Source organism: Miscanthus floridulus, chromosome 15, assembly GCF_019320115.1.
Source record: "Miscanthus floridulus cultivar M001 chromosome 15, ASM1932011v1, whole genome shotgun sequence".
NCBI classification, from domain to species: Eukaryota; Viridiplantae; Streptophyta; class Magnoliopsida; order Poales; family Poaceae; genus Miscanthus; species Miscanthus floridulus.
Genome location: NC_089594.1, coordinates 70,025,916 through 70,050,557, shown reverse-complemented (window position 1 = coordinate 70,050,557; position 24,642 = coordinate 70,025,916).

Genomic DNA, 24,642 nt, shown 5'->3' with positions numbered 1-24,642 from the left:
AAACGGTCGTCCCCTCCTTCCTTAGCTAGTCAAAATCTCCGATCACTTTTGATCAGAGGGACCATCCTTCCCACGTCACCAGACCGGGTCGCTACCCACTCATCGTCGACCCCATTGTCCACAAGAAGCGCCTCACTAAGGTGCTGATGGACAGAGGCAGCGGCCTCAACATCCTTTGCATTGACACCCTCGATGCCATGTGCATCCCCCTGTCGGAGCTCCACCTAGTGAGCTCTCCCTTCCATGGCGTGATCCTAGGAACACAAGCATACCCACTCAGGCAGATCGACCTGCCCATCACGTTTGGCGACTGAACCAACTTCCACTCGGAGGTCCTCGCCTTCGAGGTGGTGGACTTCCTAGGGTCCTACCACGCCATCTTGGGGTAGCCATGCTACGACAAGTTCATGGTGATCCCCAACTACACCTAACTCAAGCTGAAGATGCCGGGACCGAACAACATCATCACTGTGGGTAGCACCTTCTCGCACGCCAACATGTTCGACCGCGAGCATTATGAGCTCGCCATTGCTGTCATCAACTTAGCTGAGCTCCCTCGGCTCAAAGCATCATCGACCCTAGCAGTTCTAGACTGCAACAAGACAACCTCCTTGACTGCCTTCCACCCTCTCAAGAAATCTAAGGCGGTGGGGATCGACCCCCACTGACCCAACCAAGATGGTGCAGATCGGGTCCCAGCTCTCGGCCAAATAGGAAAGCGAGCTCGCTGACTTTCTATGCACCAATCATGATGTCTTCACATGAAAACCTTCTGACATGCCAGGCATACCACGGGAGGTCACTGAGCATGCATTACGCCTCATCTCGGGCTCAAAGCCCACCAAGCAACGCCTGTGTCACTTTGACGACAAGAGGCGTAGGGCCATAGGCGAAGAGGTCGCTAGACTCCTGGCAGCTGGGTTCATCAAAGAGGTATACCACTCCGACTGGCTTGCCAATTTTGTTCTTGTTAAAAAGAAGACCGGGAAATGGAGAATGTGCGTTGATTATACTGGCCTCAACAAGGTGTGTCCGAAGGACCATTTTCCTTTGCCACACATAGACCAGATAGTCGACTCCACCTCAAGATGTGGAATCCTCTCCTTTCTGGATGCCTACTCAGGCTACCACCAGATCGTGATAAAAGAGTCCGACTAGCTCACAACTTCATTCATCACCTCGTATGGTTTGTATTGCTACGTAACCATGCCTTTCGATCTAAAGAACGCTGGCGCCACCTATCAATGGTGCATGCAGCAATCCTTCGCTGACCAAATTGACCCGCTTGACCAGCCTGACCAAGTCAAGCGGCTAAAACCAACAATCACCGTCTATGTTGATCACATAGTGGTCAAAACGGCTCAAGCTTGCGACCTGATTGCGAACTTGGCCGCAACGTTCATGAACCTCCGAAGGTTCAACATCAAATTGAATCCCAAAAAATGTGTTTTTAGGGTTTCAAAGGGAAAGCTACTTGGATACATCATGTCCGAACGCCGTATCGAGGCCAACCCTAAAAAAATCATGGTTGTCTCCAACATGGGCCCTATACGCAACGTCAAGGGTGTACAAAGGCTCACCGGCTGTTTGGCAGTCCTGAGCTAGTTCATCTCCTGGCTAGGTGAGCGGAGGATGCCTCTCTACAAGCTTCTCAAAAAGATGGATGCGTTCGTCTGGACTGAGGAAGCACAACAGGATTTGGAAAGCCTCAATGCGTCACTAACATCGGCCCCAATCCTTGTCGCTCCCAAATGGGGAGAACCCCACCTCCTCTTTGTCGCAGCAAGCAACCACGTGGTGAGCGCCACCCTAGTCATCAAAAGGGAGGAGCCGGGACACCACCTTAAGCTCCAACAACCCGTATACTTCGTCGGTGAGGTACTCACCAACGCCAAGGTACGGTACCCCCAGGTGTAGAAACTTCTATACGCTATGCTGATGGCAACCCGGAAGCCCCTACACTAGTTCATCGAGCACAAACTCATGGTCATCACTTCATTCCCGTTGGGAGACATCGTCCGCAACCGTGACATCATAGGACGGATCTCCAAGTGGGCACTCGAACTAATGGTCCACGACATCAGGTATATCCCCCACATCGCTATTAAGTCCCACGCTCTCACGGACTTTGTCGTCGAATGGATGGAGGTCTAGCTCCTGACCCCAGACATCACCCATGAGTACTGGACGATGTACTTCGATAGGTTGGTGATGGCGCCCGGCTTGGGGGCTGGAGTGGTTCTAATCTTCCTGGATGGGAGCAGGCTCCGCTATGCGATCCGTCTCCACTTTTTGGCCTCAAACAACACTGCGGAATACAAGGCCCTCATCAATGGACTGTGCATCACCATCGAGCTTGGCGCTACGCGGCTGTACGCAGTGTTCGCCTAAACGGCCTAAACGGCCGATTAAATGGCCACTAAACTATAAACGGTGGTAAACTATTTTGTTTAGGGGGTAAACGAAAATTAAACGGTTGACCGTTTAAACGGTCAAAAAACGGGAAAACGGCCTAAACGGGAAAAATGGCCTAAACGGAACGGAGATAAACAACATTAAACAGGCTAAACAACTGTTTAAACGGCTGTTTAGGCAAACACAAGGTAAATCTAGTTTAGTTTTGTATGGATAAATTTATATACTTAAGTTTATTATATTTATAAATGTGTACACTTGATATGTTACATGCATAAATATCTATATTTGGTTCTTTTCACAAGCATAAATATACATACATACCAAAATAATTGATTTTTACTCGGATAAATATGTATAAATGCTAAAATACTTGATTTTTTACATGCACATGTATAATTATATGTATTTTTTAAAAGTACAAAACTGTTTAGACCGTTTAACTTTGTTTAAACACCGTGTAAATAGCCTAAACGCTAAACGAAGGGCGACCGTGTAAAGACCATTTACCGTTTAGGAAAACATTGGTTGTATGTCCGCGGTGACTCAGAGTTGGTCATCGACCAAGTCATGAAGGAGTCCTCTTGCAAAAGCCCCCTCATGGCAGCATACTGCCAGGAGGTGTGCAAGCTCGAGGACAAATTCTAGGGGATTGAACTACATCATGTCCCCCGAAAGGACAACGATGCCGCCAATTTTCTCACAAAATTGGCTACCAGGCGTGTTCCGTCTCTAGATGGGGTCTTCATCAATGACCTTCATGAGCCGTCCACCCGCATCCTGGAAGGTTCGATCCAGACACACCCTGATGCCAACCTGGAGCTCAGGGGCTCCGACCTCGATGCCTCCATGATGATGTCGTCCGCTGATGTCGCCGTGGTAGCACTCGATCAAGCTGACTGGCAAGCACCGCTACTCGCCTACCTCCTCGAGAAGATTCTCCCACCCAAAAGGACTGAAGCATAATGGATCGCTCGATGCACCAAGATGTTCATCATATTCGGTAACAAACTTTACAAGCAAAGTCCGTCAGGAATACTCATGAAGTGCATCCCTACCGACCAAGGGAAATAGCTCCTCCTCGAGGTCCATGCTGGAATCTACGGACACCATGTGGCCCCGAGGTTGCTGGTCAAAAAAGCCTTTCGCCAAGGTTTTTACTGGCCCACCGCGCTATGAGATACAGAGGAGGTCATCCGCAGGTGTGAGGGATGCCAGTTCTACGCTCAGCAAACTCATTTGCTAGCACAGGAGCTTCAAACCATCCCCATCACCTGGCCGTTCGCGGTCTGGGGCCTCAACTTGGTAGGCCCCTCAAAAAGGGCCCGGACGGCTTCACTCACCTACTCGTTGCAGTGGACAAATTCACCAAGTGGATAGAGGCAAAGCCCATCACAAACATTCATTCGGAAGAGGCGGTCAAGTTCTTCCTTGACATCAACTACCATTTTGGCGTTCCTAACTGTATCATCACTGACCATAGAACTAACTTCACCGGGAAGAAGTTCCTTGACTTCTATGATGGATACGGCATTAGGATCGATTGGGCCTTGGTTGGACATCCACGTACTAACGGTCAGGTCAAGCGGGCCAATGGCATGGTCCTCCAAGGACTCAAGCCACGCATCTTCGACCGACTCAATAAGTATGCCGAGCGATAGGTTACCGAGGTCCCAGCGATCCTCTAGAGCCTGAAAATGACCCCAAATCGATCCATAGGGTTCACACCTTTCTTCCTGGCCTACAGACCTGAAGCAATGCTGCCCTCCAACCTCGACCACGGCGCCCCAAGAGTGAAGGCCTTTGACCAAGACCAAGCCATAGAGGCACAGTAGGACAAGTCGACCTGCTCGAGGAGGCTCATGAGACGACCATCATCCACTCCGCTCGCTACCAGCAAACTCTCCACAGGTACCATGAAAGAAGAATCAGGGGGAGGATCCTCGAGGTCGGCGATCTCATGCTCCAGAGAACCCAATCAACCAAGGAGAAACACAAACTCTCCCCACCATGGGAAGGACCCTATAGGTGACTAAGGTGATCTGACCAGGCGCCTACCGACTAAAGGACGACAACGGCAACGTTTTCACCAACACTTGGAACATCGAACAGTTACGTCATTTCTTCCCTTGAAAATTCGGTCTTACCGCTTTCTTTCATTCAACATTTGCTCCTACAAGCACCCCGGCCCAAACACTTTTGTCCTAGATCGCTTGAGGGCTCCACGAGGGTGTGATACCACCTCTCTTTTTTACTATCATATAGTAAATACTTTTTACCTGAACGAAAGGGTAGTCCGTTCCTTTAATTACCCTACGTAACTTTGTTCTAAACTCCCGACCGATCACATCCCGCCATGACCTACGGTTACAAGCAGCTGAGCCTCGCGGGCCACGCCTGGATTCTTAAGGTTGCAGCCTATGGGTCAAATGGGCAGGTGCGAAAAAGAAAGGATAAAAAGCAAAGCTATGATAGGATAAAACAAGGAACAAATGGAACAAGCTTCCCCATACGAAGTGATTCCATCACAAAATGAAACTAAAGTATTCATCAATACAAAAAACTGTTCACACGAGGGCTCCCCCATGGACTTATCTTTACATGTACTAACTATTTCTACTCTAAAAATATTGTGGCCGCCCGGCGGCATCAGCTGACGGCGCGGTTGACAAGGATAAGGGCTGCTCGCCTTCTGACTGGACGATGTTCAGCTCAGTCGAAGGTGTGACAACGCTCGCTTCTGACCCTATCTCCACTCCATCCATGGGCTGGATGATGTCTTCCTGGCGCACACCTTCAGCCATGCTCGCACAATGAGCCTCCATCACCCACTGTGTGGAGACTTGCTCGACAACCATCTGTGCGTATGGCACCAAGCTCTCCCTGAGCATATGGATGGCATCCGTGCTCCAGCCATCGGTGTACCCTCTGTAGATGGTGGTGAAGTCTAGGTCCGGGTGGTGCGTCACCACAAAGGTTAGCACCCCCCAACGTCTCGTAGAACATCCCGTCGGAGATGAGTGCCCGAACCTCATTCGGGACCTCCATCAACTAGACAGTGGGCGTGCTAGTGCTCGGCATTGACCCGAACACCTCAGAGACAACCACCTAGGTGATGTTGTGGATCTAGTCAAGCTCCCCCTCAAGAGCACATCGCTCTTTGAGGGACATGACCAGCGCCTCCACACTCCGATCGATCGCCGCCTTGGCTGTCTCTAGCTCCCGCTTTAGAGAACCATTTTTCACCTAGTTCTGGAAAAAGGACGACAAGTTTAGAAGCAAAGGAGAGAAAAAACTGAGGAATCAACCATAGGCAGAATAGGTACATACTAAGGCGGGTGTTCTCAAGGATGGAAAGTCCTTCCTCCTACCGGCTCACCTTCTCGAGCAGCTGAGCGTTTGACTCCTCTGTCCCAAGCACCCTCCCCCGGAGCGCGAGCACTTCTCGATCAGCCTCCGACCGGGCCTTCCGCTCCATCTCCAGAGCCTCCAAGGACTTCTGGAGCACCATCTCGGTCTCTACCTAGTGGACCTTCGCCACATTGAGTCCTCACTCGATGGTAGTCGCTCATTTCACCACGAGCACTTTCGCCGCCCGTGCTCCCGTCGCCTTGGCCGCCCGGTCTTGGGACTCGTGGTAGGTGGACTCTAGCTGGCATTTGAGCTTGTTGACCTGTCGTGACATCATGGATTCCTGCTCCATCCGACCATGCTCCTCCCAGAGGAAACATGACTTATGGATCGATGTCGCCTCTAACTCTTGTAAAGCGAGAAGCAAGCACACTAACACAACCAGCGGAAGATCAAGGAGTTGAGGACAAACAACAAAAACCTAGAAGGCTTACCTCAGTGACGTGCGGTAGGTCAACTAAGACTGCCTGATGGACGAGCTCAACCCACTCCAAGGCCTCTTTGAGCTTCGCCTTGGTTTGGGCGAGATCGAACTCCATCGATAGTCCTCTCTCCTCTAGGAAGTGCTAGAGCACCACCACCTCCCCATTGCGCAGGATGAACTGGGCCTTCCTCGGGTCGTCAGGGCAGGGCCACACCAACTCGCAGGTTGCCCCCAACCCGCTGGAAGGTCCAGCCGCCGTAGCATCATGTGATGACCAGACCATCGCCCGTTCCTACGACGGTGGGATGGCCAGTGGCTCCACCCTAGCGCCTGCCTTGCCGGAGCAAGGGATCTCCACTATCTCAACTCCGTGGCCCACCAACGGATGTTCTGCCTCTGGGCTGGCCGTGTCTCCTCCTGACCCCTCTAGCTCTGACCAGGAGGGTGAGCCATGCGTTCCTCCGTTGGGCGAGGCAGGGAGCCCGGTCTCCCTCCTCTCTTTCGCCATGACTATTATTGGAGCGATTGCAAGGGTCACCTCTGACCCAACTTCTACCATCCCCAACGGGATCACCACCATCACCGCTGCTGTCGTTGCCACCATGCCCGCGACCGGTCAGGATGGCATGCAAGCTGGGTCTCCACTCCTCCGGCACAGGAGGCGGGGGGATGCCCAGTCTTGTCAGTCCTTAGCCATGATCAAATAAGCATAGGTCAATCACGCTCAAAAACTCAACTGTGAGATCAAAAGTAACATAGGTACAAACCTTAACAAAAGGGGTAGGACCCTGAAGCCCCAACCCGCTAGCAACGAGCCCGCCGGACGAGGACCGCTCATGGGTCATGACCCGCGCCCCCTCACATCAACTGATGGAGGAGCCAACCCGGCCAATTCCCGATTGGCCTACGAGTCACCGCGACCGCCGGCTCATGGCGCACCTGTCGGGGCAACTAATGGGGCATCTCCCCGTTGTGGGTCATGCGCACGCACCAACCCCAAAGATGCAGGGGTACGAGCGCGCTCCTCTGACCGGCTGGCATGCCCCGCCATGCTCGGAGCAGTGGGGGCAAAGCCAATGACGCCTCCGAGGGGTGCGGTGACCACGACTGCTTCACCTCTCACTCGATGGAGGTGTCCGAGCTCGCGGCATGCTTCCCTGGTGCAGGAACGTCGTTGCGCCTCTCCGCATCCTGCCCACCGCTGGCGGACGCAGCCGTAGGATCACCATGCTCCACCGAGGTCACCACCATGCCCTGGTCTCCTTCATCTTCGGAGGTGCTCATGTCACCACCCATCTCCGTGGGATCCTCTGACTCGAGCTCCACCTCCACATCACTCTAGTTTTCGCTGGCCCGCACCCGCCGAGCGATCTCCTTCTCCTTCTCGTGCCTCCTCCGGGCCTTCTTAGCTCTCTTCTTCTTTTTGGCAATCGCTACCTCTTTTAGAGCGGCATGCCGAGCTATGCCCTCCGGCCCCCTCGGGAGATGCGGCCAGGATTTGTAACTAGAGAGTCCCTACGAAATGGACAACTCAAAGTCAAAACAAAGGAGAGCAAGAGAAAAAAGGCCATGGAATAAGAAGAAGGGAGCGTGCCAGAGTGGACAGATTCATGGCATGGAGAGGTCTAAGCTTTCCTTCAAGGGACTCCTTATGCCTCAGCTGCAGCACTTGGTCGAGTCAGCTCTAGACCTCGTCCTTCACCAACTCCTCTAACGACATGTGGTTGGGGTCTATTGGGCTGGTGTAGGCGCACATCAGCCGACTCCTCTCCACTAACAGGGCGACTCGACAGCGAAAGAAGGTATGGAACACCCACAGCCCATCGAGGTCATGCTGCACCAGCCTCTAGAGCTCTGCCTCGATGACCTCCAGCTTGTTCTATCGACTAGAGGGCCCCCACGACCAGCTCTCCCGCCTCTCTGGCCTTCTTCCGGTGAACGGTGGGAACGGCACCTCCGCTGGGTTCCTGATATAGAACCATTCCCCATGCCACCCCCAATTGGAGTTGTAGGGGGAGTACGCGGGGTAGGAGCCCAACGGCCTTGGCTTCTTCTGTAAGGCGAAGCCCCCAACCGGAGAAGTCCTAGGTGGCTTCCCCTCCGACAGAGCTCGCCCGATGAAGATCCACCAAAATAGGTCAATGTGCGGCTCCATCCTGAGGAAGGCCTCACAGACGGTGACAAAGCCCACAACGTGTAGCACCCCAATCGGATTGAGGTGCTGCAACTCTAGGCCCCACTCGTTGAGGAGCCCGTGCAAGAACCAATGCGTGGGATATCCTAGCCCACGCTCATGGAAGGCAAGGAAGGAGACAACCTCATCGGCCCGAGGTCACAGAATGGCTTCCCCTAGCACAGGAGCCATCCAGTGCACCACCTCCTTTGGCGGAAGCAGACCCTTCTCGATGAAGGTGGCCAGCACTGCCTCATCAATGTTGGATGGCCTCCAGTTTGACATCTCGCTTTGGGCTCACGAACGAATGCGCTTGATAAGAAGGAAGGAGGAGGAGAGGCAGCAGATGGAGAAAGGCGAAGGAATGGGACAAAACCCCTCTTCCTTGCCCTATTTAAATGTGAATAGGCATGCGATGGGACACATCCTGACTGATGGGATGCACCCTGCCCAACGAAATGTCACTCGGTTAAAGTGGGGTGTGGCCTAGGTTGGGCCTACCACTACCCTGGCAAAGGAAACAAGGCACAATCGCATGCAAATGACCCTCCGCCTTCCAAGGCAGGGTTTGGAATGGCCCACCGATAGGATCTCCATCGAGGAGAGACCAACGGGCTACCTAAGTCGATCGGACGGCTTAGGTGACTGCCGAGCAATAGGTAAGGGGCAGTGGGATGCCCCATGTGGGCTACGCTGACTCTATCATGAACGACGGGCATGGATCCCATTTGGACATATCCGATAAGGGCTCCTCAAACCCGTCACTCGAGTCATCAAGGTAACTTTACCAAACCTTCTTACTTTATTTTTTGATGCATGATCATTCATTCATCCTTTCTCATACACGCATTCACACATTCATTCATGCAAATCATTCATTCATCCCATACATCCGAAGCATCGCATATGCAATTAATGCATCACAATGCTTCGTGTTGCATCACGAAGCGGCAGTTGCCTCATTCAACATGAGCAACGACCGACCGGGGTTTGAAGGCCGGCCCACGAAGGGCTTGAGTTTGCCTTGCGTCAAACAGAGCCAGGGGAGAAAACACAGATGAGCCCCAACGGCCCCTGTCTGGTATGCTGAGAAGCAGATAGGGTCATCTTGACCTTCATGTTCGATCCTAACCTCGAGCCAAGCCCACAAAATTTCCATCGAGGGGAGGCTAGTGGGCCATCTGAGTCGGTCTCCGGAATGACCCAGGCATCTATCGGGACGCGGGTTAAGGAGCGGTGGAATGCCACATGAGGGCTATGCCGACCCCATTATGAACGATGGACCTGGATTCCACTCGAACGTGCCCGTTAGTGAGCTCACTGAGCGCGTCACTCGAGCCATCGAGGCAAGTGACGTTAGCTCAGCCCCTCTGGTTGTGGACAGGGTAATGAACGGAACTAAACCAACCCCTACCGAACCCAACGGGGGTCAGGGGCTCAGGTCGCCTGACTCTAACTCGGGAAATCAACCAACCGCGTAGGTCGTGGCTGGGACAAACACGGACGAACACTCCGACCGGTAGAAACATAGGAGTCTATGGACGAAAGAGTACCGAGATACTCAGCCTCCAACCGACTCACCAATCAGACATAGGCTCGGGGGCTACAGCCACCGGGTGCGCTCGCGCGCATCCGCTGGCAAGTCAAAAAATCCCCCAGGCAATTCTACTCAAATCGCCCAGGGGCTCAGGGGATACACCCACCGGGTGCGCTCGCGTGCACCCACTGGCAAGTCAAAAAAATCCCCTAGGCGATCCATTGTTCTCGTACAATGAGTATAAACAGCCCCTTGACGACTTCGTAGAAGTCCCAAAAGGGCTCGGGGGCTCCTGTCGGGTTCATAAACCTAGGGTCCCCGATGGGCCCGCTTCCTAGTAAAAGTTTGGCCCAGCAGATGACATTACAACAATGCGCAAACTCCTGGGCCGGCCTAGGTACCTAATGATAGGCTAAAAGAGCAATCTAGTCTCTGACTGGAAGGGCGATCCGTCTTCCGACTAGAAGACCTAGCCAAGGAGGGAACGATGCTCGCTTCTGACTTCGACCTGCTCTTCTGACTGGAAGGCCTAGCCAAGGAGGGAACGACGCTCGCTTCCGACTCTGACCCACTCTTCTGACCAGGAATACACCAAACCTCTGCCTACAGCTCTTCTATGACCGGCACGGTCGGAGCCGACTAGGAACAACCGACCGGGGATGCCTGCTCGGTGAGCACCCAAGAAATGGGCAGAGCAGATAAGGCAAGGCGCTCAAGTCAAACCGCAATACCGAGGACCGTACCCTGCACACCTGCGGGACAATATCACTAGGCATTGTTAGAAGGGTGCTTCGCAAACCTTCTAGGCATGTTAGAACCCAAACAGTGTTGTGGGCGCCGACATTTGCCCTACAGTGTTGTGGGCACCATCCTTTGCCATACCAGGCAAACACGATAAAGCCTGCCACACGTGTCTGACATAAACAGTATTGTAGGCGCCGACGACTGTCTTGTACCCGATGGCATGGGTAACAAGACTAGAAAACACTCTCTCTCTCTCTCTCTCTCTCTCTCTCTCTCTCTCTCTCTCTCTCTCTCTCTCTCTCTTAAACTTGTAAGGCCATCCCCTTCATCTATAAAAGCGGATGCGCTCTCTCCCAATGAGGACAGCCTTTTTTGACTCTCTCTCTGCTAAGCTTTAGATATTCAGAGTACACGAACAACTCCATGGCTCTAGAACTCTAAAGCTACATAGAGCATACTTTCCAATACTTAGCGCATGTAGGAGCTCCCATCACTCTTGGCCCTTTCAGTCCAGAGTTCGATTGGACCTCTTGCACCCCCCCCCCCATCTTATTCCCTCTCGTTTGTAACCCCACAGCAAACTTTGAGCACCTAGGCTCAGAAATAAAGTCACCGACCGACTCAAACTAGATGTAGGGCTCGTTGCCTGAACCAGTATAAATCCTATGTCATTGAGCGCTAGGCCACATCCGATCACAACGTACGGCAAAACTACAAATATTCACTTGTTGGTCACTTTTCGCACCGACAATATGAATGGTAAGTAATAACTAATCATTGATCACTCAGAGTACTCCTTTCTATGGCATTAGCATGGCTAAGTAGAATATTAGAGGAATAATTCCTAAGTCATTCTTAATTAAAAGTCAAAGCATACGTTGATTTGTGCAATTACACCTAGTAGTTATGGCTAAGATCAACTTCATATCTACACATAAGGGATATTACTAAGGAAGATTAAGATAAAAGCTTGTCTTCCGTCGTAACTAGATCCTACTTGTCCTATATTCGGGGAGTGGACTACAAAGGACTTAATGGGAGTGTCACATCCGCTATCTACCACATGGCCCAGAATATAGGATGCATCCGCAGGTAAACAACGTATAAGCACCACGCTTACACAATATCGACCACTCACCCCGTGTACACTAGAGCGAGCGCTATACGAACTTATGCTTGAACATGATGACAATCTAGCTATACTAAGTATATAATCAAAGTAGACGATGAACATTATAACTAGGAACATGAATGATATAAAGAACGTTGTCAAAACAACTATAGCAAACATATAAAAGTAATGAGAGATACAAACGAGATAGGGGTACAAAGATTATACCAAGCCACGCTCTTGACAAGATCAAAAATCCAAGCGAAGCTTGCCTCCCTCTAGACCTAGCCTAGCTAGCTATGCCCTAGAATATGGTGGAGCTCTGAGGATGATTAGGGTTTTTGTCTTCTCAAATGAGTTGATCAGGGTTTGATGCCTGGGGGTGGCAGGGGCTGATGTATATAGGCCAGAGCGTCAATCCTGAGCCCTCGGATCAAACCAACTTGAATGGAAGGCATAGATGCAATCTAGGAGACGATGGCGAACCGACATAATAACGGGGGGGGCTGACAGGTGGACCCTAGGGGCCGGCCGGCCTACAGGTGGGGCCGACCGGCCTCTCACCCTCTGCCGTGGTGTGGTGTCCTCTCGAGTCTTCTAAATCCTTCTAGTGTTGTTTATGTCGCGGATAAGCACGATTTATTCTGACATCTAGGTCCACGTTTACGGCTTTTTGGATAAACCCTACAGAGGATACAGATTCACCAAAACTCATGGAATTTGTTAGTTTAAACCCCTAAACCTATGTTGGTGGTTATATTCATGCCCTTATACAAGTTATATTGACGGTTTATAATGTTTGTTATCTACCATCAACAGTCTTGTCCAAATTATACTCCGGGACAATCAAAGTCACGAAAGATGGGCCCGCCCAAGTGAAACCCAACCCCTAGTATTCTCTCCCAACCTTGCGCATATCCAGCCTGCAACATCGAAAAAATGGCGCCCACCGCTAGCGCACATGACCCGCACCAGCGCCCGCCGCCACCGCCTCCCACGCCAAGGCTCGCCGCCGCAGCCTCCCACGACAGCGCTTGTCGCCGCCGCCCTGCACAGCACCATCGCCCACCGAAACCCTAACCACACCAGCCACTTCCGACCATCCCCACACCAACCCCTACCACGCTGGTGAAAAAGCTGTCATCGTGGGCTGCCCGCCAAGGGGCGTATGGATCCGCCAACTACAGTTGCATCTCCGAGGAGGGGGCATGGATCCGACCTTCCGGACCCCGCCGGCTTTCATATTTGAACACGATCGACCACCTCTCCAACAGGGGATATTTAACTTTTTACCATTATAATGGATGTCAACTCTTGAGATAGCGGCCTTAGGATTGACGATACGGTTTTAGCAGCAAAGAGAGAAAATTGATATATATTTATCACTTTTGCTCCTGTGGCACGCAACACCTCATGCCAACGATGATCTGAGTCAACAGCGCCATGTGAAACGACCGCACCTGCCCCTAGCATCTTTCTACTCCCCCATGCGGCCCACTCATTTCACCCACCCCCTCTCATCGTGCTCGTGCTTGGCCCGCAGTTCAGTCCGGTCTGCAGCGCACGACGCACGGTCAGGAGGCTCACCAACGGCCACACCTCTCCATCATTATCTTGGCCCGCCCCCATCCAGAGCACCGACCGGTGTGCACTTGCCCCATGGTAGCCCTGTTCGCTGCCGCCTATCTCCTAGCATGTCACGTTGTCGTTGCGGGGCCGCCGCCGAGCGCTGACGTACCAGCAGCACGCGCCCGTTCGCGGTGGGGCGGCGAGGGCATGGAGTGCCGTAGAGGCGAGCGTGCGGCCACTCAAGAGTAGGAGGCGTGCATCATGGCACGACGCATGCCGCATCCCAGCCCTGGCGCACGTGGTCTCACTCGTGGCACACAACAAAGCGGAGGGCGCGGTCAGTGGCGAGGGTGCGGAGCGCCGCGACCGACTCCATGGCGGCTACCCAGGATGGCGAGCGCACGACCATTCTCGCAGGCGTCCATCATGGCGCGGTGCAAGCCATGCCCCAGCGCTGGCGCTCACGGCCCGGAGGCAGCCATGCTAGCGCTTGACACAGCGGACGACACGGCATCGCGTTCAGCGGCGAGGGAGGCGACTATAGACACTGGGCGCTCGAGGCGGCATGCAAAGCAACGGTGACCGCGGATGAGGTCGTTCAGCATGGTGAGCGACCCCGTGAGACTGACGGCGAGTGCGACCCGACTCGACGGGTGCACGGCCAGCCCCTCGTCGGCCTCGTGGCGCGGGAAAGCGCAGAGCTTGGCGAGCAGAGCGAGGTGGAGGTGGAGCGCGGCATTGTCGCATGCGGGCAGGAGGTTCACATTCAGCGGCACGGGTGCCTAGGAGTAGAAGGCAAGCGCCGAGACGGCAGTCGAGGAGTCATCCGGCCCCGCCCGCGGCGCTGTGGCCACGCAGTGCACTGGGCCCGTGTGGGACTCGTACGAACGGGCGGCGGTTAGGGAGCAGAGGCCGGGAAGGTCTGCAACGTGTTGAACGCTGGCCCTGAGCGGCTGAGCTAAGGATGAAAATATGGAAATGGATATCCGAATTATTCGCATTCATATTCATTCGTATTGTATATATGGATATTCGTATTCGTATCCGTTTTGAAATGGAAGTCAAAGTGGATGTATCCGAATTCGTTTTCAGTGTTTTTCTCTATCTGATTCCAGATCCATATTCGACAATATCCGATAGTATCCGTACTCGCAAAGAAAATAAGGTATCATGAACCTACTTAAAAGTTCTCTTCATAAGTGAACAATTATATATTTTTATTATTGTTAATAATGCATGGAACCTATTTAATAGTATATCTATAAATAACTTTAGTACTAATTTTAAATTATTAATGATACATAAAGATTAAATTAATTTTAGTATTTTTCTAATTTAGTTTAATCCTAATATATTTGTTCTTTTAAATCATTTTAATACTTTAGTTTATTTATTTGTTGATGATGTAATATTAAATATTATTTTTATGTGGCATTCATAACTATATTATTAAATATAATATTTGTTAAATATAAATATAATATTGATTGATTAATTGATATACTTAATTATTAAATATTTATTCATAACAATATTATTTTTATGTGTTATCCTTGTCTATGTTATATACACAAATGTTTTATCTCTACTTATGTGATAATTTTGTAATTCCAATACTAATGATAAAGTAAAATGACTATTTGTTTTCTGCCATTTTTATTTGAATTTCTTCGCTTGATCTATTATTTTATTCAATATTATCCATTATAATTTAGTTTACTTCGATATTAGAGATTATTAGAAGCTTACTTTCATTTTGTTAACTTCAGTTAATGGTGAATTAGTAGTAAGATTTTATCCATATATGTTGAATTTAACAATATACATCCAAATAGAAATCCGAATCCGAGACATCCGTTTTGTATTCGTATTCGAAAATATTCGAATTCGTATTCGCATTCGAATTAAAATGTGGTAAAAGGTGATATCTAGATCCGATTCCATGCGTATCCGATCCGTTTCCATCCTTAGGCTGAGCCACGCGCCGTGCTCTGCTCTTGAGTCATGACGTCATGATGATGTCATATACGCTCTTTTTCCTTTGAAAATTTAAAGAAGAAATATTTTGAAAATACAAGTATACGTATATCAGACAGCAGCTATCCTAAGCCGTCCATCCTTTAACCTGTTGCAAGAGGAGAAGGGCATGATGGTCTTTTCGCATTTGTTGACGACTCAGCATCACCGCGGTGTGCGGGCGTGGCGTGCCACGTGAGCAAAAATAGTAAATGTGTATCAATTTTCTCTCTCTGCTGCTAAAATTGTATCGCCAATCCCAAAACTGGTATCTCAAGAGTTGCCATCTGTTATAGTAGTAACCCCCAACAGCCCGTCCTGTCAGTTGATTCGGTCAGCTTCTCTTCCATTTCTCTTCGGTCAGCTTCTCTTCCACTTCTCTCGATCTCCATTTTCTATCCATCGATCTATTGTCTTCTTAATCGCGATTTGGTTTTTAGACGTGTGCAGTTGTGTAGTGCTCAAGGGGCGATGATTAGGAGGGTGGGGCTCACTGCAGCATCGGCGGCAAGCATTGCAGAAGTGCCGTAGAGGAGTGGTTCGTACTCCTCCCGTTCATGATGCTGCCCTGCCGTCTGCAGCATTCTTATTTTCCTGTAATTGAAGTATATAAGCAGAGGTAATTGAAGGATATAAGCAGAAGTGATTCCTTTCTTTTTAGTTTATGTTTTCATTTGTATCTAATTATAAACTGATTTCTACTTCAATTTGTATCTAAGATTTTATATGTTTAAACTACAAGAAAGTCTGGGTACATACAAAACCAGAATTAGAAAATCTTTGAAGGTTAGGAGGAACATCTGTACTCAATTCATATGCATTTATATTTATTTTCTATCTTGCTCAACTCTACTAATGTTCAATAGACTCATTCTCTGGAAGTTACTAATGTTTAAATTCAATTTTGTGATGAGCAGAAACTATTCATATTTGCTTTTACTGTCTAGAACTATTCATGTTTAATTGTGGTGAATTTGAGTCTTCTGTGTATACGTCTGGGCGGTAGAGAATTGGTGACTTACGAGTGGTGTTCATCCAAATAGAATTGGTGTCTGAGATGTATAGTTTTCTGCCTTGTTTATAATTTTTTCAGATAGAGTTTTGGGCCTTTGGCAACCACTGAGGCCGTCTTTGATGTTGCAGCCTGCCCTGTTGTGGAAAGGTTCTATGGAAGATGTAAATGGTATGTCAACTTCCTGAATCTTCTAGCACATCCTAAATGGTACTATTATACTTGACTAATTATTATATATTTATGAACACTAACGATGTGTGTGTGCGCGCGCGTTAGAGGAACATCTATACTCAAACCAAAATGTGTGTGTTAATTTCTGTGCACAGGATCTGTTAATTGGTAACTTATTGCAGAGTGGTTGGCTGTTTGGCTGTTGATATACCTTTGTAGAGTGGTTGGCCCTTACTGCAACCTTGTCTAGCCTTGTTCTATATAGAGATGAAGATGACCAAACAACTAGTATCACTTTACGGTTTTTTTTCCTCCATGAAATATGTCTTGGTCATGCAGATATGCTGTTCCTTTGAGGCTTTGAGCCATCTAGATTATTCTCCTGATTATTTATCATGTAGTTTTAGATACAAGCTGCTCTTATTGACCTTGTTATGTACTTATGTTATTAGCTACTTGCATTTTGCTCATTTCTGATTGCTAGGTAATGGAACTTAGAGAATTGGTGTGTTTATTTCTTATTAGTGTTATTGGAACTGAATTCTAACCCCATGTTTTTTCAGGTTTCAGTGGTAAGACTAGATAGGTTCACTACAACAGTTTATTATTTGCCCACATTTTGATCACATTTCTGTACATGCAGGCTCAAAGATATGAGCTGATCATTCATGCAAGGAGTAGGGGCGGGAGCTGGACAAGGAGGCAATTGATATGCTCTGAAAGCTAAAGCTAAAGATACTGCTCGTGGATTTCGGCAGCAAGGGTCGCTTCGTCTTCCTTGCACGTCGATGCGTGGCTTTCGTCCAGGTTTCAACGTAGTGACCTCGCCTTTCATATTCTTCCCCGGTATGTGCTGTTCCTAAATCTTGTTTCATAGGTCACTATCGAAATCATGTTGTCTAATATAACACAACAACTTATCATTGCTATTTTTATTTCTCACTCCTATGTCTTCTAAGATTTTGTTTCAAAATCATTACATGGTGGAAGCGGATTATAAATTGTGTGAAGTGCCTCTGCAGATCCTGGGGCAGAGACCAAATGTGAGCATTGCAGAACAGAGCTCTGTAAACATGGCATTTCAACTTACTGATTGCCAAACTTATTCACTTTTTCTTGCAATTATTCTAGTTTCAGATCGTAGCAGGGATGCGAAAGAAGAGTGGTACACCACATTTGTGCATCAAGCAAGGGAGTTTTCTGAAGTGTCCAAGAATATTGCAACAAGACATGACTTGCTTCCTTGTTCTTTTGTTCTGGCCTACTATCATGTAGGCCAAACACTAAGTGTTGAATGACACTTTTGTGTCCAAGTCAGGATCATTTGATGTCTAAGCTTTAGCCATAATCATTTAGCACAAGACTTTTAGTATATATGTCTATATATGTCTGCTACTAGCTCATCTATATCCTAGACCTGTATATGCACGATGGCCCTATGTATCGTGATCATCACTTGCTATATATCCAATTGATGTATGGAAGATCAAATATATTATATCTATGAAATCAAATGGATTTATTCTACATGTTGTATTTGTACAATAGTTGTCTTCTATATGTCTAAGAAAAGTTTTCCTATTTTCATGTGGTACCATGTTTTACATTATCTTTCCTATTCATCCTCACGTACAATTCTATCTGGGTTCATCAATATCTATGCTTCCGTACCCAGCTTGATGCTCGTATGAAAGCCAAGTTCTCTTCTCTCTCCTTGCTTCTCTCTTTTACGTCAGAAAAGATATTGATTAGCTTGGTTAACCCAATTGTTGTACTTGCACTAATAGATGTCGATCCAACACGTAAAGTACAACGTACTCAAGCTCTGTCGATCTGTTTCGCCCGCTCCTGGATCGATGAGACTAGGAAAGTGAAATTGACGCAGGACTAGGGGAACGTACTTTGTCACGCGCCGATTGCTTTCAAGGCCTCGTTTAGTTGTGTGAAATTTGATAATTTGGCTACCGTAGCATTTTCGTTTTTATTTGACAATTAGTATTCAATCATGGACTAATTAGGCTCAAAATGTTCGTCTCGCGATTTCCAACCAAACTGTGCAATTAGTTTTTTTTCGTCTATATTTAATGCTCCATACACGTATCTTAAGATTCGATGTGATGGCTACTGTAGCATTTTTTTTTTAAAAAAAAACTTTTTGGAACTAAACAAGGAGCAAGTTTCAACTCCGGGGTCCGGACGTCAGCCAGCTCGTCATCATCTTCCTGCAGGAAGAATCATCGTTCGCGGGCAAGCTGTCGTTTTCGTCTGAGCGAGCAGGGGAGACCATTTCAACGCTCGCACGGTCGGTCGTAGCCACGCGGATACCCGAGGGCCAGGGGGCAGGGCCCACCGGCAGCAGCTCAGACGTGGCTATAATATGTCAGGGAAACAAAATTCAAAATTACAACTGCCATTGGAACTCAAGAAGCAAACAAAAGTTTAGCGCAACTATTATGATTTGTTTGCTTCTTGAGTTCCGATTATATCAAACAAAGACAAAAAGAAAACAAAATATAAGATCTCACGGGATTTAGGAGTAGGGGCATGCGTCCAGGTTGAATTGAAGGGAACACCGGATAAATTAATTAGACAATTGTATAATGGAATCTAATCTATCGTACTCATACAGTGTACCTTATGGGCGGTCGGACTGAATCCGTGAGTCGGCAGGATGTCTGTCAGGCACGAGCGGCGACGCTAGGTCGCCCGTTGCCGGGACGGCGTGACGCCAACCGCGAGAAGCCGAGAGCGCGTCGTGCCGTCTTTGCGAGTATGCATGAGATGGGGAGAGGAATCGATCAATAAGCGTAACAGGGAGTTGTATGTTGTCGTTTGATCTTCTGAAACTTATGGGCTGTTGACTGATGTGTGTGACTAATAACGTCCTGGAGGCTGGAGTCCACGTCCACATAGTGGGCTGCTTGCAGGCTTCAATATTCTATCGTGACCTGACTGAGTTGGGCTGCCATCTACCGGGGTCAGTTCCTAATTTCGCTGGGGTCACGCACGGCCACGTAACATACTGTATAGGAGATTCTCACGAAGTCATCGGGGTCTGCAGACCCAGACGATATACGGTAGATCCGCCACTGAATTTCGGTATATATAAATGGAACACATACACACAATACAAGACTGAGACACACGACCGTACGCGGACGCGACTGATCTAGTATTTCAGGAACACAGAGCAGCCACAAGCACGAGAGGCAACATGGAAAACCACAGCATCGTCTTCCCAATGGGGCGCCAGCCATTCAGGTCGCGCGGCACCACCCAGTAGCCCATGGACGCCTCGACGAGCCCAAAGGTCGCCGTTGCTACAAGAGTGGAATAGTACAGCAACACAGGCATGTTGCCGTGCAGGCGGAGCAAGATGCCTCCGGGAGCCTTGAAGATGGTGAGTGAGAGCGCCGCAGCGCTTAGGGTAACGCCGGTCGAGATCATCGCCACCGGCAGCTTTCACTACTACAAAAACTTTACTAGAGGCGGACGTTTTCGGTTTTCCGCGGCGGGCAAAGCCGTCCGCCGCGGCCTAGAGGCCACGGTAAATCGTAGCTTAACCACGGCGGGTGGCCTTGCCCGTCGCGGTTAACCGATTTACCGCGGCGGGCGATGTAACGTGTCCGCTGCGGTAAATATACTTTTACCACGGCGGGCACGTTACACCGCCCGCCGCGGTTAATCGTTTGGAAAAAACAAAAAAAAACCCAAAGCCCACCGGTGAGCCCATTGACTGAGCCCACCGGCGAGCCCAATCCCAAACCGAAACCCTAGCGCCGCCATCGTCGTCCCTGGATCCAGCTGCAGCCGCCTCTGCAGCGCCGCTGCCGAAGATGAGGCCGGAAAGGAGGAGGGCGCCGAGCAGCCGCGCATCCGCGTGCGCCGCCACCGCAGCTCCGACGTCCGTGCTGGCTCTAGATCTGGGAAAGGGGAGAGGGCACAGTGAGGGAGACGAAGAGAGACCTGTACCTGTATTGGCAGCGCCACCGTCGCGGCATTCACCGGATCCGGCCGGGATCCGTCGGATCCAGCCGCCCTCCTATAGGATTCGGCAGCCCTCCACCTAGAACCGCATGCCGCCGTCGTCAGGGAGGGATGGGGAGGCCGCCTCCCACCAGATCCGGCCAGGGAGGAAGAAGGGGGCCAGATCCGCACGAGGGAGAGAGAGGAGACCAGGGCGCGCCGCCGGTGGATGTCGCGCCGCCGCGCGAGGAAGGGAGCTAGGTCCCGCGCGCAGAAGCCGACGCGCGCCCCATGTCCCCAGCGCCGCCGGTGGATGTCGCGTCGGGAGAGGAGTGGAGAGGTGGTGACGACGGAGTGGAGAGGAGACTGCCTCGGTCTCGCGCGGAGTGGGGAGTGGGGAGGCCGCCTCGCCTCGGACTCAGTCGCGCTGAACAGAGAGGAGGTCGGGCCGACCGGTGGAGGAAGAGAGAGACAGAGGAGTGGGGTAGAAATCGGGCCTTGCTGGGGATTTTGGGCTTGGGCCTTTTCCGAGGCGGGCCATATAGGATGCCCGCCACGGTAAATCGATTTACCGTGGCGGGCACCTTAAGACGTCCGCCTCGGGAAATAGGCTATTTTCCGAGGCGGACGTCTTAAGACGCCCGCCACGGTAAATCGATTTACCGTAGCGGGCACCTTAAGACGTCCGCCTCGGAAAATAGGCTATTTTCCGAGGCGGACGTCTTAAGACGCCCGCCACGGTAAATCGATTTACCGTGGCGGGCAAAAGTGCCCGCCTCAGAAAATAAAAAACGCCCGCCTACGTAAATCGACAGGCATTAACCGTGGCGGGCAAAAAGATGCCCGCCACGGAGGCCACCTGGGCGACGTCGCGCAAATTCGATCATGTAGTAGTGTTTGCCACGTTGTGGCTCGCCTCGGACATCAGCTCCATCAGTGTAGCAGGCGGGGACGCCATTTTCTGTGAGTGATTCGATCAGTGTATGTGAGATGTTTGGAGAGTGGTAATAAAAGAACCTGGGACCTAGGTAAACAGCTTTTCCGGGATGTAGCCTGTTGGGCGAGTCCTGGGCTACCTGTGGCCGGGAGGCCGCCCCACCCCACTGTGATGGCAGGTCCGCCCCGTACACAAGTACCTCCCTTACACCGCACTGCTTACACGGATAAGTGCGTAGGAGCATACAGCTTACCATGTCCATGAACTTGTAGTAAAGGGGTGTGAACATGCAAACTTTTTCAAAAAGCATAATAAAAGAACCTGGTGCCGCTATATATATATAGGCCAGCAATCTAGAGCCCAAATTCTTCCCGCATCCCGGATACCCGAGACCGAGAGTGACCGGATACCCGAGAGATTACCGTGGCCCGGGGGTGACATGGAAGTTAAAGAAGACTAACCATGCATCCATCGAGTTGCTTGGAAGTTGGAAGGGAATGGACCTTGCTAGCTGACATGTGCATCAGCAAGCTGGGTACCCGGGCTAGGCTAAGAGAGGCCGGGTATCCAGCCTTTGATTTCCGACAGCTAGCTGACCAGGGAATAAGTATTGCCTGAATAAAAGTTGTACTTCATTTTTTAAATAAATAAATCAATTATTAAGATTATTTTAAGTCATTTTCTATATTTGACCGAATTTATAGAAAATAGTATAAATTTTTATGACACAAAGTGAGCACATTATAAAAATATATTTTATGGTGTATCTAATAATACTAATTTAGTTTTATAAATTTTATCGTTCTTTTCTAGCAATTCGATCAAATAGAAAATTATTTACTTAAGACAACTCTAGGGTTGAGAAAGGAGTTCGGTGATGGGTTTTTACCTCACCGGATCGGAGTTGCGTCCCTAGAGCTTAGATACAGTGCTCAAGCCTAGGCATTTTTCAAACACGTGCACGTTCTCTTCCAGAGTGCACCAAAGAGGTGGCACCCACTAGTAGACACATGGACTTTAGTCCATGTTGGGAACAGGCTTTAGTCCCAACCGGGACTACAAATCCGAAACTAAAGGTATGACTTTTTAAGTCTCGATTGCCTTGAACCCGGACTAAAGATCCTCCAAAAATAAGAATAATAACGCCTCCCACCTTTGTGCCTCGTATGTGATTCAAAACCAAGACCTCATGCATTGCCTCGTGCAACCTTTCCAACCGAACTACACAGCACATATAACTTTGGATGGGATGTTTTCCTTTTGAACTTACCCGTCGGAGGACTAACACCAACCGGGACTAAAGGGTCTACTTTTAGTCCGGGTTGGTATTACCAACCAGGACTAAAGGTCCCCTAACGCCTAAGAAACTTGGACCCGGGACTAATGCTCACATTAGTCCCGGGTCCAATTCTAGCCGAGATTAATGTGCTGAACCGAAAATCTTCTCCCTGCTAGTGACCGGAGTTTTAGTAATAGCGCATGGCGGCAAATTGCACTCACTGGAGAGTCGCACCATATTTTTCATGCACTTTGAGCGTTTACACACATCGGAGCTCTTCAATGGTGCTTCGGTGAGCATCCGGGCGACCGGGTACCCTAGAGTCTACCGTGACCCGGGCGTCACTGACAATGGTAAGAAGATCAACTATGAATTGAGTCGTTTTGTGTTCGAGGAAGTTGCTGACCTGTACACGCAGGGAACCCGTAGGCTAGGAATAGGAGGCCGGGTACCCGGCATATGTCCCAGAGCTAGGTACCGTTTAGTTCCTTCCATTTTACAAAAAAATTCAAGATTCTCCGTCACATCAAATCTTTAGACGCATGCATAAAATATTAAATATAAATAAAAAAATAAAACTAATTACACAGTTTAGACGAAATTCACGAGACGAATCTTTTAAGTCTAATTAGATTATGATTGGACACTAATTACCAAATAACAACGAAAGTGCTACAGTACCATTTCGCAAAAAATTTCACCGGCTAATCAAGGCCATAGTAGCTGACCACGAAATACAACTATTTCCAGATCGAACCCCAAATCCCACGAGCGCGCGGGTGCCCGGCCGAGAGCTCACTGTGTGGTCGTCTAGCGGTGGGCCAGCTCGTCAGGTCATGGAACAGAGAAAAGACGAAGGATACTAACGTGTTGCACGCCGCTGGGTACCCGGCTTGGGAGTTACAGGTTGTTCGGCTGGAGGAATTTGGATGATTTGGAGGAACGTTGAAAAAATTTATGAGAGAAAAATATTGTTTTGGATAAAAAAAGAATCAGATCAAGCCGGATTTAAAGACACGGCTATCTGATTAGTTTAATTAGATCCTGTCAAAAACGCGACCCAAAACAAAATCGATGATGACCGCCGGCCGTGGCGCGGTCACAAGTCATCACGCCGGCCGAGGGCGCGGATACCCGGCCGAGGAGATTTCGGTCAATAGAGCCACACCAGATGGTCCAGTCATAGACGTCGTTTTCGGTAAACACGAGCACGGGTGGGCACCCAACGTGTTGTGTATTTTGTATTGCCAAGTTGGCCAGTCGGGTTGGAGCCTGATCTAGTAGTTAATTAAGAGCGAGGCTGATAATTCAGCATGCTGTTGGTTGTAATGATCTTTGCAACACATTTCTTAGTTCACCGATATATTAGTTAGTTCTTTATTATTAATACATGGTTCACTTCTCTCTTACAAAGTTTTTTGGTTTTGTGTTTAAGCCGGATGTAAGTTTACGACCCGCTTCTCCTCTCTCCTCTCTCCTCTCTTCTCTATCTCAGCATTCAGCCGGCTCCAAATTAATTTATGATAAAAATACATTTTGTACTTAACCTAATGATATTTATTTGATATCATAAATATTAATATTTTTTCTATAATTGATCAAACTTATAAAGCACTAAAACGTAACACTATGTTAGAATTGAATTTTTTTCTGGGAGGAAGGGAGTAACTTTGATGAAGCTGGAATGGTTGCAGGTGCATTCCAGGCCTACTTCTGGGTAAGTAGCCTACAAGTTTCTGTCGCTGCTGATCGGTGGAAATCGACGTGGAGCCGGTACGACTTTGGAGCCGTAGTCCTTTTGTTCTGGTCGGGAAACAAAAGTTTAACGCAAGCTGAATATATATATATTCATATTTGCTTTTACTGTCAAGATA